Source organism: Narcine bancroftii, chromosome 3, assembly GCF_036971445.1.
Source record: "Narcine bancroftii isolate sNarBan1 chromosome 3, sNarBan1.hap1, whole genome shotgun sequence".
NCBI lineage: Eukaryota > Metazoa > Chordata > Chondrichthyes > Torpediniformes > Narcinidae > Narcine > Narcine bancroftii.
In genome coordinates this window covers 141824309-141840669 of record NC_091471.1, presented here as the reverse complement: position 1 = coordinate 141840669, position 16361 = coordinate 141824309, and the positions used below count along the sequence as shown (strand labels likewise).

At 43.0% G+C, this 16361-nt stretch overlaps 2 long non-coding RNA genes across 4 annotated transcripts in view; one reads left to right on the top strand and one right to left on the bottom strand.

The window, feature by feature from the left end:
* LOC138757631 (uncharacterized) overlaps window positions 1-16361 on the top strand; it is a 47847-nt gene that overhangs the window by 5710 nt on the left and 25776 nt on the right. Inside the window, exon 2 of the long non-coding RNA XR_011353768.1 lies at window positions 13342-13428. This is a non-coding gene — a long non-coding RNA (uncharacterized lncRNA). The remainder of the gene's footprint in view (window positions 1-13341; window positions 13429-16361) is intronic.
* The window catches only part of LOC138757633 (uncharacterized), a 146533-nt gene that overhangs the window by 130022 nt on the left and 150 nt on the right, over window positions 1-16361 (bottom strand). For all 3 annotated transcript variants that reach the window (XR_011353772.1, XR_011353770.1, XR_011353771.1), the window contains exon 2: window positions 15193-15247. This is a non-coding gene — a long non-coding RNA (uncharacterized lncRNA). The remainder of the gene's footprint in view (window positions 1-15192; window positions 15248-16361) is intronic.

The window sequence follows — 16361 nt, the reverse complement described above, 5'->3', positions numbered from 1 at the left end:
GCGCTCACAAGGAAGTGATTAGGGTGTGTAAAAGGCTTGTGCTGCTTCCTCCTTGTATGGGCCCCTGGAAGAACACATCATTGATAAGAGAATCAGAATTTATTTTCATGAACAAGTCATGAAATTCAGTGTTTTGCGGCAGCATCGTAGAGGATACACTCACATAAACCACCTAACATCAATAATTTTTTTAAAGTACACAAAAAGTAAGGCAGTGCTAGGGATGCAAAGGGGTTGTGCTAAATGCACTCGAGGTCCCAAGTAATAAGGCCGTAGCCTTGAGGGAGCGGCAAAAGGTATACTAGCACCCTTCCCATGTGAAAGCAAACTAGTTCTGTGATTCAGGGTCGAGGAGGATGGAGAATAAGGTGTTTGGCAGGTTGACAACTGCATACCTGCGCTTCTCCTCCTGCCTCTCTGTGCCTTCGACAAGGGTGACTATATTGGGGGCTGCTGTTGCAAGGGGTGGGAGCCATGCTTTTTGAGCTGCCAGTCAACTATTTTCATGCGCCACATGCCAATCTTTTTTTTTAAAACAGGTCAGACTGAGCTATTGTATGGTGACGTGGCAGGATGTAAAAACCACCCCCCCCCCCATCTTGCAACAAAGCGTCAATGGTCTGGGGGTGGGGGGGAAGGGGCAGGGGGGAGAGAGAAAGGGCGTTCCCACTTAGCATTCCTAACTAGTGTGGTGGTGCTGACTACCCCAAAGGTGAACTTTTCCTTGATAGTTTGCAGGGACCAGCCATTGAGCACATTCATGCCCAAGGTACATTCCGGGGATGCCACAACCAGAACAGAGAATGTTTGGAGTTGCTGGTTGCTGATGGCCAACTAGAGGTGACTTCCCTGGCTGGGATAGTTGCTCCCATCAATCCCTTGATAGCGACTGATGGGCCTTGTCACATGGCGGAGTTGGTGGAATTGATAGCATGTTTGCCCCCCTGTGTCTACTAGGGCCATCCACTTTTGGATGTTCCCTCTCCCCCAGTGGACAGCAATGGTAATATAGGGCCTTGGTTTCCCTGATCAGGCAAAGTCAACTGAGTGCACGTGCTGGAAGCCCTGGTCAACCCCTCCCCCCCACCCATGGCAGGGGAGAGAGGGGTCACCACCCCAGAGCTGGTGCTGGCTGCTGCTGCAGACGGACTTCCTCCTCCCATTGTGCTTTAATCTCCAATAGGACGGAGTCCTTATCAGAGGAGGGAGGAACTGAATGCGTGTAGCACAGGGCACCAACCTTGGAGGTGGAGGTGTATCCTCCCAGTTTCCCCCCCATGGTGCTCCTTCCAGAGCACATAAAGGGCAGATGTGAGGATCCCATGGATCTATGTTGTAGCCCCGCCTCCAACATTGCCACGTGCAGGCCTTTACGGCTCAGGCGGGACGTTCATTCCTCCAACGCCACCTCATGGCTGCAGTAGGACTGTGTCACCTCATGGCCGCAGCGAGGCTGCGCTACTTCTGGTACTACACTGTGGCTCGAGCAGGGCACCTGTTCTTCTGGTGCTACCTCAGCCTTGCGGATAAAGTCAATCCCATTGAGGAGGAATACTGTCTCCCTCACCGTCCTCCTGGTCACTGGGCTCAGGAGAGACAGAACCACCCCTTGTAGGTGCAGAGCGACCATGGTCACCAAGTGTTTGATGAGGGCTAGGATGACCCGGGAGCTTTTGGGCCAATTGCGGTTGGGAGTGCCTTCATAGACCCCAATGATGAGTGCCCATTCCTTTACCACTCTAGTCCCTTCTTCCAGGGTGCTCCACTCCCTCTGAGTCTTCAGATCCCACTCAAGCAGGGAAGGGAAGGAGGTCTGGATCACTGTGACCACACACTCCAGTAGGGATGCGACCCAGTCAACCAACTCAGGTATCCCACATGGCATTGTTGATGGCATGTTGTTTGGACAGCCTGCATATGGTGTTTGCTTCCTCGTGGGACAGGTTCACCCTGGCACTACCCTGATCCCATAGTCGGAGCAGCCACATATACAGGCGCTCCCTGGGCCAATGAATGTAGTCCTCCCCCAACCCTGTCTGCAACTTGGCTGAGAATTCTCAGATTTTGGTGACTTCACAGGGACAGTGGGCATGATTGCACCAGGCTTCAAAACTCTCCTCAGTACTTTTGTTGGACAAGGCTGGTGCAAACTCCTTCCCCCCAACCCCCGCAATCTGGTCTGGGACCATGTGATCACAAGCATGGGCTGAACAGAACCGATCGCATAGGAGGTAACTCAAGTGCAGAGGGACCCAGTGTCAGCACAATTGGTGTTGTCCATCCAAACATCCCTCTCTCCCAACCAAAGGTCGGTTCCCCATCTTATCATGGCTCAAACCTTGACTGGGTCCAATTGCAAATCAGCCCAGCGGGTAGTGCAGAATCGCTGCAGTTTAATGATGCGGAACTTTGGATCCATATCCTTCTGCTTGGACTATGATGCCCAGGCCTGTGCAGTGTGGGCTGTGTCCCCCAATGAGATACAGTGCAGGTTGAGCACATTCACCTCATTCATTAGACAGGCATTTTCCTATTAATGCCACTGGCATGATTCATGCTGGAGGGCTGCTAGGAACCAGAAAGTGCTCCTCTGGCTCCTCTTACACACTAGGAACCCTAGCTCTCTAAAAAGGGAGACCACATGGTCTCCTACTTTCTCCCCTCCAGGGCTCCAAGCACTCTGGATCCACTGGACTCCCATGCTCGACGAGAAGCCTTGCCAGGTTATCAATTCCATCGCTACTGTCGGGCCATCTCAGGAGGTGAATCCTCACTGAGTGGGGATTCCTTTCTGCAGTTCCAGAACATTTCCCTCAGGCTTGTGACCAGCTGACACTCCTCAGACCCTGCTCACAGCACTAATTGTTATGTGATATGCCATAGACATGGACCAGACAAATGTTATATTAATACTGGGCTTTTATTAACCATCACTAAACTGGCCAATGGGAAAGCATCTCCATCTGTTATATCAGTAGGCTGGAGTATCTCTACAGCCATAGCTAATAGCTATGGCTATTAGATCATTACATTATGTGAGCAGAGGCTTGACAGGTCTGAAAAAGAAGGAGTCTAAGAACAGTTCAAATGTGATAGTATTTGCCTACAAGGGAAATTTACCATAGGGAGTGACTCTCACTCCTACAAAGTACAGAAAGTAATCACATCAGATAGAATTAAACTAGCTATAACTTTAAACCACACTGGGTAGAGCTATCCAGTGGAGGAAAATGCAACAACAGTACCCACCACCCCTCAACCTTGTGCAGGTATGGCACCAACAGTAAATAAGGAAAAAGAAGCACAATACAATGATGAATCAATGTGCAGCACTGCATTAAAGACACTGAATATATTGTGTGATACTTTATTGTTTATGAAAATACATCTTTATTTGCCTGAGTTGTTTCAAAAATGGTACCTTTTTTCCAATTTTTCAAGTGTATTTACAGTTTAAGCTGTACCCTTCCAACTGCAGATAATATTTATGTACAATATGATTGTTGAGGATAAAGAGCTTCAAAAGGGTGCTGGCCAAAACCCTTCATACTTCTGGAGACTATGTCCAAAGATTAAGTTATCTCACCTGCCTGTCTGAACAATGAACTTTCAAATTCCTATGTATTGGACTACATGTACAGTACGCTCCATGAAAAAGACACATCCTTTATTTGTCCCTGTGCTCCACTGTTTTAAATTTGTAATCAAACAATTCAAGGTTATTCGTGTACATTTTGGTTTGACCATGTTGAAATTACATCAAATTTTATACGTAGTTTGCACAATGTTTGGGACATTTGGCTTCATGTGTTTGAGAGTACTCAGGTATGTTTAATTGCTTCATTGGTGCAGGTAAAGAGAGCTGGGTTTGCTTCTAAGCTTTTGATCACCTTTGGAGTCAATAGTTGCCATTTTGGTTGCCAGAGTTGTGCCAATGAAAGTCAAAGAAGGCTGAAAAACAGTAATAAAACTGTAAGAGGATCCAAACCTTAGGATTACCAAAAATCAACCTATGGAACATCATGAAGAAGAAAGAGCGTACTGGTGAGCTCAGTTATCACAAAGGGACTAATGTTCCAAGGAAGATCTCCACTGCTGATGACAGAAGAATTCTCATCATCATGAAGAAAAATTTCCAACCATATGTCTGACAAATCAGAAACAATCTTCATTAGGCAGGTGTGGATGTATCAATGACTACCGACTGCAGAAAACTTCATGAACAGAAATATGGAGGGTACATTCCAAGATGCAAAACAAGTTAGCCACAGAAACAGGATGGCCAGATTACAGTTTGCCAAGTATTTAAAAAAGCATGCAGAATTCTGTAAAAGAAATTCTTGTGAACAGATGAGGCCAAGATTAACCTATATCAGGGCAAGAGCAAAGTGTGAAGGATTAAAGGAGATGCCCAAGATCCAAAGCATACCACCTCATCTGTGAAACAAGGTGATGGGGGTGTTATGGTCTGGGCATGTATGGCTGCCACAGGTACTGGTGCACTTATCTTCATTGATGATGTATCTGCTGATGGCAGCAGCAAAATGAATTCTGAGGTATACAGAAGCATCCTGTCTACTCCAGTTCGAGCAAATGCCCCCAAACCTATTGGATGTCACTTCATCCAACAACAAGACAATGATCCCAAAAAGGAGTTTTTCCAAGCTAAAAACTGGAAAACTCTTGAATGGCCAAGTCAGTCATCTGATCTTTGAGTATGCCAATGAGTATGCCTTCCATATGCTGAAGAGAAAACTTCAGGGGACAAACCCCCAGAAAAAAGCAGGAGATGAAGATGGCTGCAGTAGAGGCCTGGGAGAACATCACCAGAGAAAATACTCACCACCTGGCGATACCTATGAATCACTGACTTCAAGCAGGCATTGCATACAAAGGATATACCACAGTACTAAACATGACTACATTAACAATATGTCCCAAATATTATAGTGCCCTAAAATGAGGGGGCCACATATAAAAAGTGCTGTAATGCTACATACTCAACCCAAAATGTACTAAAATACCTATTAATAAAATCTGGAATGTGCACTTTAATCATGTGAATTATTTGATTACAAATTTAAAACTGTGGAGCACAGGGGCAAATAAAGGGGGGGGAAAAAGTGTCTTTGTCCCAAATATTATGGAGGGCACTGTATTCAGCTATTCATTCACACAATTCAGATATCTACAAAAATTATAGTATTATGACAGAACTAATAATGCCACCAAATTTTTCACAATATGTGATGGTGTTGGGTGGATGTGTTTTGTTGAATGGATATCGATTGTTCTTAGGACTCACAAGATTACCAAAATCAGTATCTGCTCCTACAGACCATAATAGTGTACTCCTTGCACCCCTATATGACTTCATTCCAAGCATTTTCTCCATCACCCTCTGCTTCAATAGTTATTCACTTAAGACAGTGGTTCTCAACCTTTATCTTTCCACCCACATATCACCTTAAGTAACCCTTTACTCATCACAGAGCACTGACGGCATAGGGAATACTTAAAGTGGTATATGAGTGGAAATAAAAAGGTTGAAAACCATTGACCTAAGGCAACAATCCTCTCCTCCTGATGTACAAACTGAAGGATTCCTCCAAATAATCATATCACCAAGGCATCTCATTCAAGATTAAAGATTCCTTTATCATCATGTAATAAAGCAGGTGTAATATTTCACAAAATTTACTTTACCCTACCATAAGGCAAGCAAAGATCTGCCATCAGCAGAGGTTGCCTGCCGCTCCTTAAAGTCAGAGAAAAGAAGCAAATGAAAGAATCCCCAGAGTCACTGAGTGTCCACATATTCACCTCCAGTGCTCCGGCAGCCACACAGTCTTTAGTCCAAACCATCGGCAACCCAAGCTTCAGATCTGACATGATCACGAAGCCTTCAGCGCCATCGGAACCCTCTCGCATCTTGGTCCTGATACATGCTCTACTCGCTTTACTGTGTGCTCGGCACAACACCCTTTACAAATTCACTGACAATACCACGATAGTAGGTTGTATAATAAGAAGTAATGAGTCAGCATACAGGAGGGAGAATGAAAATTTGGCAAAATGGTGCACCACCAACAACTTCACACTGTGTCACCAAAACCAAGAAGTTGACTATTGAATTCAGGAAGGGAAAACCAGATGTGTATGATCCAGTGATCATTGGGGGAAATCAGAGTTGGAGAGGGTGAGCAAATTTAAGTTCTTGGGAGTCACTACCTCAGAGGATCTTTCTTGGACCCAACACCCTAATGGCATCGTGAAGTAAGCACACCAGTGTCTCTATTTACTCAGGACATTGGAAACCCTGGAAAATTTCAGCAGATGTGTGGCGGAAAGTGTGACCGGCTGCATCATGGTCTGGTATGGGGACAGCAATACTCCCAAGTGTAATGTCCTGCAAAAGGTAGTGGACACAGCCCAGGTCATCACAGGCAAAACCTTCCCCACTATCAAGAACATCTATAGGGAACGCTGCAATCAGAGAGCAGCAGCAATCATCAAGGATCCACACCACTCAATACATGCTCTGTTCTTGCTGCTTCCATCAGGAAAGAGGTATAGGTGCCACAAGACTCACACCACCAGTTCAGGAACATGTGTTACCTCTCCTCCATCAGACTCCTCAACAACAACCTCAGTCGAGGGGCTCGACTCTTACATTTGCACATTATTTGTTTTTTCCCTCTCTATTGCGGACAATTGTTTACATTTGTTTATTTGTTTACATGTGTACATTGTGTACAGTTTTTTTTGCACGACCAATAATTTATAATTCTGCCTTGCCCGCAGGATAGTAAGAGATTGTAATCTCAGGGTTGTAAGTGATATCATGTATGTACTCTGACAATAAATCTGAATCTGAAATCTGGTCCCCAATCTCGTGCCAGTATCCAGCAGTCCAGATTGGTGTGAGTCCCTTGATTGCATTCACCAGCAGCTTGCATGGGCACCTTGCCTCAAATCAACAAAACCCAGCCACCTGCCAGTTCTTCAGCCTTAGAGCCCCTCGTTGGTCTACCACTGTGGTCATCATCCCATGGGTCATCTCCTCTGCTTCTCTTTCTGAAATTGGGGTGATCTCCCCTTTTTATGGTGCCCTGCGCCAGTCCTCCTCTTCCCCAGAGTCTGCCACACCCTCTGGCCACTGCCAAACATAGGCACTGCCTTACTGAGCCGAGACTCCAAGGTCCCAGGATTTTAAAATAAAACACCGTCGGCTCCTTTAACAAGCCGTATAAAGGCAGAATGGAGCCAACAGAGGTTTAACTGGGCGGTTGGACCACTCAGTGGAGCACTGTGTCTCCACTCCTCGCTCTCTGTGGGTGCATACCAGAGACATTGTTGCCATTACAGTGTGAGCCATAGTTTGAGGTGAAGTTTAATCCCACACAAGTTATCGGGAGCCTCAGCACTCATGGAAAAATGATGGCAATATGAAATGAGCAACTGTGAGCACTGTTGAGTTGTTGTCTTGGGTAAACTTATACCTCTCATTTTGTTTGTTTTAGATTGATCACAGTGTTTGAGCTACCAAAAGAAAATAGACATACACACCGAGAGAAGTTCAGTTTATACAAATCTTTATTAAAAATTGAAAAGCTGATTTCAAACTACAATATGCAAGCCCTTCCCAACTATACTTATCAACGCCTGGACTGGTCCCAACTACCGAAGCGAGGCAACGACTGCACACTTGTAGTAGGTTGTCAGGACGCCGGTAGAAGTTTCTCCACCTCCCCCAACCAGGACGTTGGCTGGACACTAGAAGTTCTTCTTCTTGCTGAGAGATGTTGCCACCTCTCGGAGAGTCTCAAACTTCAGCAGCAGGACCATGGCTTATATTACCCAAAAACTGCTTACCCAAGCACCTATTCCCAGCACAGTAAGAAAGATAAGCGAGCAAGCTAGCATGCTAGGCTTCTATCGAATAACATAATTTTCAGCTTATCACTTTGAATACAATGGTTTATTTTGCATCAAGGCTAGGCCTCTGACAGTCTGTGACCAAAACAAGCAGGAAGATTAAATGTTCTTGGTACACAGATGTCCGTTCATCAGATAACTGCATCTCTGGCCCCTCGGTGGAATTTAGCTTATGTCTCCTGATTCTAAAAAACAAGCAGGTTCTCAACCTTGCAGAAGCAAAGGCTGCAAAAGTAAAAAACATGGTTTAAATCTTCCATTACAGTTGTCCACTCCCTGAGCACTGCTCAACTAATGATAACAATGGTAGCAGCAGCTCCAATCCATAAATGAGCCTTACCAAGTGCAAGGTCTCCAATCAACAGTACTTCATGAGTAAAGGGCTTACCTCTGTTCTTCAGAAGCTCAGAGAGGAACACCTAGTTAAAAGTAACCATATACAACACAGAACAGGCCAGTTTGGCCCTACTAATCCATGCCAGAACGAATCCCCACCCTCCTAGTCCCACTGACCAGCACCTGGTCCATACCCCTCCAATCCTCTCCCCTCCATGTAATTATCCAGTCTTTCCTTAAATGTAAATAACGTCCCTGCTTCAACCACCTCCGCCAGAAGCTTATTCCACATCCCAACCACCCTTTGCGTGAAGAAATTTCCCCTCATGTTCCCCTTATAATTTTCCAAGGCTGGAAATTACCATCATTACTGATGGTAATGATCAGCCATGATCTAAAATGGTGGTGCTGGCCCGACGGGCCAAATGGCCTACTCCAGCTCCTATTGTCTATAACCATGGCCTCTAGTTTGAATATACCCCTCTCTTAATTGAAAAAGCCTATCCACATTGACTCTCTCTGTCCCTTTTAAAATTTTGAACACCTCCATCAAATCCCCCCTCAATCTTAGAAGAGTAAATGTTCCTTTTATTGAAAAGGAAACTTAAATAATAAACATTTTGAAGTAAACAGTTGTATTCGCAAACACATTAAAACTCTCTCTCACTGCTGAAATTCAAAGGCTATCTGGGACTTAAATAATGAAAAATTATGCAGCTTCCAGATCTCAGTGGGGTGCAACCCCATGCTAAAATGTCAGATGAAAAATGGTCGTATTACCTGACACTCCATTCCAGGCATAATCACAAATAAATTCAGGTACCAAAAGTGCTTGCATTTTAATTTGGAAAATGTTCTATATAGAATAGCTGTTTGGAAGGTGGGGAACCCTAGAAAAATGTATGCCCACAAAATTCAGCATGCTTTTATTTATCTTTTGTTTTAAGTTTCTATCATTAACTAGACTGAGACCAACTAGATTGGAAATTTTATTAAACAAACACAAGGCCAAATGGCTTGAGTGTAGGTTGGTTATTGAGGGTGGAGACTATGTTACCCTCACACAGGCCTATCCTTGTTAATTTTATTAACTCTTCACTCTTTATTGGGGGGGGGGGAGGAGGGTTGGACTAATTTTAAGTTAGACTATTAATATTGTGTTACAATTAACGGGGGGGGGGGGGTTATTTTGTGTAGTTTTCTGATGTAATATTGTAATCATACCATTTTAATTTTTTTTCTTTAAATGTAATTCTCTATTGTATTCATGTTATAAAATTTTAAATAAAGTCATCAAAAAAAAAAAACACAGGCCTTTGTTACCTCTCCTATAAAGAAAATAGGGGAGGAAGTGAAGTAAGCCTCAGACAATAGAGGAAGGGCTAAGGTAGGTTAGCTATGAATTGTCAAAGGAATTGGGGGAAGGGAGGATTGACTCAGATATGGAGAATCTGATGTAGGGTTGAGGGCTTCGGGGAGAGAGAACCAAAAAGAAATATACAGAAAGATGACACGCACTTATTTGAAAGGTCACCAATTATTTTACAAAATTTACATCTATGTTTTGCTTTCTTTGACAATGTTTTACAAGCATGAAAACATTGTTTATTAATTTTCCTTTATTTTACTGTTTATTGAGCTGGCCTCTGTAGTAATCGTAGCCAGGGTTAACAAATACATGTAATATGATGCATGCATAATCTCCCATTAAGAACATTGAATCATAAAACAGAAAGGCAAAAGGGCCATTCACCTTCCCTTGTCTTCTTTATCATAGATTCTCTTTTTATCTCAGCACTATTTTCATGCATTAAACTTGGATTCGTTATTCCATTAATATCTAAAAATCTATTGATCTTTTCTGAAAATTCAGCAACCAAGTCTCCACTATTTAGTTGAATGCAGCAAATGCCGTGCATAAAAACCTGAGAGGATTGATGGAAGAAGAAATTACTTTAGTCACTGTCACCGACTACTTTCCCAATGATCAGTGGCAGCAGCTGGAAACCAGATACAGTCATCTGCTTCCTCGATTACTGAACAGTGAGGTCCTGAGCAATTAATCTTGGAATGACGCTAAAGGAATTCAACCAGTAAAAGACAAAATAGAAAAACCTTTAAAATTCAGATGATTATAACCTGGGTTTTTTTGTAAAACAGGAATAATTTAAGGATGTAAATTTATATTTTGTATTATAAATCAAAATAAGACTTAAGATTTACTGTAAATAATTTAAAATATATGGTATGTTATTTAAGACTAGATGCACTCCTGAGACTTGCTGCCTAGACTCTGCAGGGAAGCCAAGTGAGTGGTGGCATCTTCTGGGTTATCAAGTGGGCACCCTCCTTCCTTCAGTGTTTCGCTGATAGACCCACGACACCTCTGGAGGGTTTAGCAGTGAATCCCGGTGTCCTAGGCTCACCCCTATATGCCATTCACTCACTTAGGGGCCAAAATGGAATCCTTTCTCCTCATCCTGACTACCCTTTTCACCAGTGCTGAAGAGATCTTTGACTGCTTGTCGATATATCTTTCTTTACATTCCCAACTCCCAGAGTAGCCTTGATGTTGATCTGGCTACAAATTCTCTGCAGCCTACTTCAACCGGTCGGCCCATTGCCTTCCAGCCACGTTGCTGCACATCATCCGCAAGCTCAGGGTACCTCAGTTTCTTGTGCTCATTGGCCTCCTCCACTGAATCCTTACAGCCTAGGCACTGTAAGCTCGATTATATAAATGAGAGGGAGTGAGGCCAACTATAGCACAAGGTCTAGTCTGAAGTTGGCTCCTACGATTTCATTCAGGAAGCCGAGCCTCTGGCCTAAGTCTCCCGCCATCTTCCAATCACGTGCCTTGCTGAACTGCCCAGAGTCTGTCCTTGATGTAGTGATTCCGGCTTGACCCTCACCTTCCTGAACAAATGCTGTTAACAGCCAGTGGGATGAAGGGAGAGGTAGAGCGTTTACACTTGTCCACCGATTTTCCGGCTGTGAGACACTGTAGCACCTGGTCATGATGCCAGGTGTATTGGCCTTAAATAAGGCTGGTCTTGCAGCCCACCAAAATATGTTTTAGTGTTGCTGAAGTCAGGCAGAGGGACCATATGGGATCCTCTCTATACCACTGGCTGAGATTCATGGCAGATGGCAAAATATTGTATACAGCCCTGATGGTGAAGCCCTGAATGTCTCCATCTCCCACAGCCCTTTCCAGAAAAATCTTCCTTTTCTCCACTCCCTCGTCCATTGCCATTGCCTGAGTGATGGCCTTTGCGTACCTAGCCAACTCCTCCTGCCGACATATCTCCTCTGTCAAGAGCCTATGTCTCTACGAGACGAAGCAGCCTGGTTCCAGGTTGGTTTACTGGCCGCAAGACCAAGACCATTCCTCCCTTGCCCACAATGTCCCTATGCTTGAGTGCCACCTTTGCTTGCTTAGTTACTTCTGATGGAATCCATTTCCTCCCAGTATCCAGGATGATATTATTTACTGTGAATAATTAATAATTAAAACTATACATTTTAAATTGCATTCAAGTCTGGTCATTTGATCCAAAATGTTTCAAATTATTAAAGAAAAATTGTCTGCACTTATAAAGTTGCAATCTAGTCGTTGAGAACATTTCCTTTAGATTAAAATTTGCTGTAAATGTAGATTTGAAGAGATTAAAACAGTGATTCCCAAAATTTTCAGGTTGCCGCCTCCTTGGCCTCCAGGCCACATCCTAAGTGCTCCCATCCCAAGTGCCCCCCCTCCCCCATACAACAACATGGGGGGGGGGGGGAAATTTAGAGGCAGTGTTGAGCAGGGTGGGGGGGTTACTGGGGGTGCTGAGCGGGGTGGGGCAGTTAGTAGGGGTGCTGAGCGGGGGCAGTGGTAGTGCTGAGAAGGGGGTAATGGCAGCACTGAAAAGGGGATAGTGGCAGTGGCACTGAGCTCAGGGGTAGTGGTGGCACCAAGCCGGGGGGGGGAAATAATGACGGTGCTGAGTGAGGGTAGTTGTGTTGGTGCTGAGCAGGGGGGTTGGGTCGGCACTGAGTGGGAGGTGTTGGTGGTGGCAGCGGCACTGAGTGAGGGGTAGTGATTCCAGTATCACATGGAAGCCACCGAGACCAGCTCTCGCAAGAACGCCTTGAGGCCATTTATTTTGCTCACTACTGTCACCCAGAGTCCAGCTAGAAAATTATTGCACTGGCTTCTTCATTAAACTTCGCAGAAGGCTGAATAATAACAAGACAAAAGGTTCAGAACTCCCCACCCAGTTTTCCTCACCGCCCCCTAGAGATAAACAATATACAGGACTAGTATTCACATATACAAATAAATAGATAAATATATTTTATTTCAGGAATATGAGAATCTAGTGAGAGCAGTTCCTTTGGTCATTTAGCATTCTCACTGCCCATGGGAAGAAGCTGTTTCTCAGCCTGGTGGTGCTGGCTCTGATACTCCTGTATCTCTTTCCCAAAGGGAGCATGCTGTGGTGCAGGATGAAAGGGGTCCTCAATGATTTTGCACACCCTCTTCAGACAACAATCCTGCTCTATGAAGGGAAAAGTGCTTGACAAAGCTCATGTGAGATGTTTGCACTAATATGAGGTTAAGGGGGAAATCAGGAGATGTGGCCTTACAAATCCCCAAAAATAAGGTACCTCACAAAAAGTTACTACATAAAAAAGGCCCGAGTAGATGGGTGACAACATAGTTAGAGATTCAAAAGGAGACAGTTGAGATTATTTTCATGATAATCCAATAACAGTGAAATTAACAGTAAACAATTATTCATAATGTACTACATGAACAGCCAGAATCTATTTTTTATTTGTCCAATTTTCTGCCTTCAAACTTTTAACATCTATTCCTAATTTTCCCCAATAAAGTATAATTGATGAGAATGATAATGAAGCATTCATTGAGCACAGTGTACCTTTGTTATGTTATTCTAACTGCTTCAGGATTACCATTAGTGGTTACATTTCATGAATTAAATTTATGCTAATAAACTATCACTTCTAGATACCATGAAAAAAATTAGCTAAATTCTTAATTTGAACTCAATATAGATATCAGAATGAAAGATGGTGCACAGAAAAAAAAACTTCAAGAATTCAGAAAGAACAAAAGCCAGCATGAGGATCATCTCAAAAGCGGTAAGCCTTTCCAAGTGTTCCATACATTTGTGTTATTGAAACAATAAGTCTTCAAATATTGAAGTCCTACATAGATTCTGGCTTCATAAACACTTTTTAAGCGAAAGTAAATCTTTGAGTAGAAGAAGAAAAAGTATATTTGAAGCATCTTAAGTGATGGATGGGAGCTGAGAGTTCTATTTTCTGTCAGAGAAAAAAATGCCAATAATATTAACTGATGATGATGAACTAGAGAACCATCACATTAATACTGTAACCAGTATCTGTTGAACAGATTTGAGAAATATGAAGAAACCAATCCTTGGCATTTTGTCTGTACACTGAAGCAAACTATGCACTCAGAGTATGCAATCCCAGTCATGTCTATGAATGTAAAATAAAATGAACAGATGCATTTATTTCTAGATTTTCTATCCATCTTCCAGTTTATAGTTCTCCTGTTAAAAACTGCTGTTTTTTTTTTTTTAAATATTATTTTGGTTGACAATGAAATATACATTTACACTGCAGGGCCTGTTTCCATGCTGAGTTCCAATGACTATAATGTAACAGTGGCTGCATGGTCTGGCAGCTTAATCAACAAAAAGACAAGGGTACAAGGTGCTTGGTATACTACAAGTTCCTCTTCAACTTGCTCACCAGCCGGATGTTGAAATAGATCCCTGCGTATCAATCTAACACCAACGTGGGGATACATTCACCAAAAGGACTGCAGTGATTCAAAAAGATGGCATGAGGGGAATTAGGAATAGGCAATAAATTTTTCTCTACTAGTTGTGCCAGATCCTGAGTATTAGATCGCAACCATAAATTAGGCTTCCAGGAGAAATATTTATTTCCAAGTTGAGAAACACTAAGCAAAGTAGCATCATTTCTACTTTATAGTTATTGTATGCACTAATGCATAATCTTTTTCATCCAAAATAATCTTGTCAAAATGGGACAGTCATTTATTCACATTTTGCATTTCCTCTCAGCACTGACAGAGAATCATGTTCCTCTGTTAGTTTAGACACTGTGGAATCTTGAAGGCAATTATTTGTATGGGTATGGTTCCAAAGATCATACCCATCCAATCGTGCCTCAACCACATTGTCAATTCTTTTCATCTCCACTGAGACTGAAAGTGTTGGCTACCTATTGTGTTGTGGGTTACAAGTTTGGAGGGTTCAAGAAGTGATGATATTGAATGCATTTTAACCACAAACAAGGGTCTTTACATGTGGGGGAAGTTGCAATGAGGATCACACACACAAGGCCATCACCTACAGTTCATATGCATCAGACGCAACTAAACAATCAATAATTGCTACAGCTATTTCTTGCAGTTTCCACACATAAAACCACAGATCAATGCTAATCACAGTTCCCACAGTTAAATGTGCAGATGAAACAAACAGTATCCACCACCCTCCTCTAACTAGCAGGCACAGTATCCTACTTAACTACAGAATCTAATCACACTGGTTTCAAAGAATAAGGCACAACAGTTCTTTCTGGGTATGCACCACAACAGCCCTCCCACCTTGTACTGGCACACACCTTGCAATTAACTCTCCAGCATCACCCACAGATTGCAACTGGAGTGGACCAAGGGTTCATTCACAGGAGAAAAAGAGGCAGAGCTGCTCCACATGGCAGACTTTATACTGCAGCTGGCTGGAGGAGCCAATTTCTAGTATGTACAAAATAGGCACGGTGATTGAAAGAATCAATTGCACTTGTGGGTGAGCTCACCTTGATTGACATGGGGAAATGACTTACCCTTCAGGAGCAAGCACATGGATTATCCTTTGTTCAGAGCAGTTTCCTCTCTGACCTGTTGGATAATACTCTGGATATTACCTATTCATCTACAAAGCACATTAAAAACCTCTATCCTCTGTATTGTGACAAATAGTAAAGTTCTATTTGCCTCCTTGCCTGGGAGTGCAAAAGTTAATTACATCACCTGCAAAGCAATTCCTGCCTACATCAACACACTCAGCACTAATTATTACGTTAAAAGGGCATTGAAGAAAATATGCTTTATTCAGGCATGCAAAATTCAGTTTGATCATGCAAATTAATAATTCTTTAAATTAATGTTTTCTTGAAACTTATTAAAATGAAAAGTTTTAAATTTAGTTCTATCTGCTGATTACATGTAATGGGCTGGAAGTTCCTCAACACAGTGCAATGTAACTGTTATATCTAAAACCTAGTTGATGTGGGCATAACTTTTTAACTCAGGATCTCTGTTTATGGCATGCTTTCAACAAGAGGGTACAAGGTTTGCACAATGATGTTCAGCAGCAAGCAATGTCTGCTTCAACATGTTGAAATGTTTTGAGTGCAATCAAGGCCTGCCAATGACATAGTCACAGTAAAGCATACCTGAACTAAAGTGGTGAGTCCTGATTGGAGGTAATTAAAGGGGACCAAATTTATCAGACATTTGCAGGGATTTCAAAGTGCCAGTTCTTTTTGGAAATAATACCTCTAAGGTTTTTGCTTGGCATTTGCTCTCCATTCTCTCTCTTTATTGCACACTTTGTTACAGAACTAAACCAGGGCCAAATCACATGGATGACACTCCCTCCACAACAGGACCCAATCACCTATCCAAGCCCCCATTCACACAACCCAATCATTTGACCAGTATCCCCTTCTGATCCAAATGATGATGCCTCTCCAAAACTCCTATCTCTTAGACACCACTGCTATTACCCAAATGTATTAAATCATCCCTTAACAACAATTCCCACAGTTACCACAACTACACATCTTTACACCCTTCCCCCTGTAAGGATTCTAGTCCTTTCTCTCAATCTATCCCTCTCCAATGCATCTGCTCCCAGGATAAAATTTTCCATGCAAGATCATCCGAGATCTCCTTAAAAAAAAATGGCCCTCAGCAGCTAATCTTCCATTTCTCATGCATCTGCCCTGGC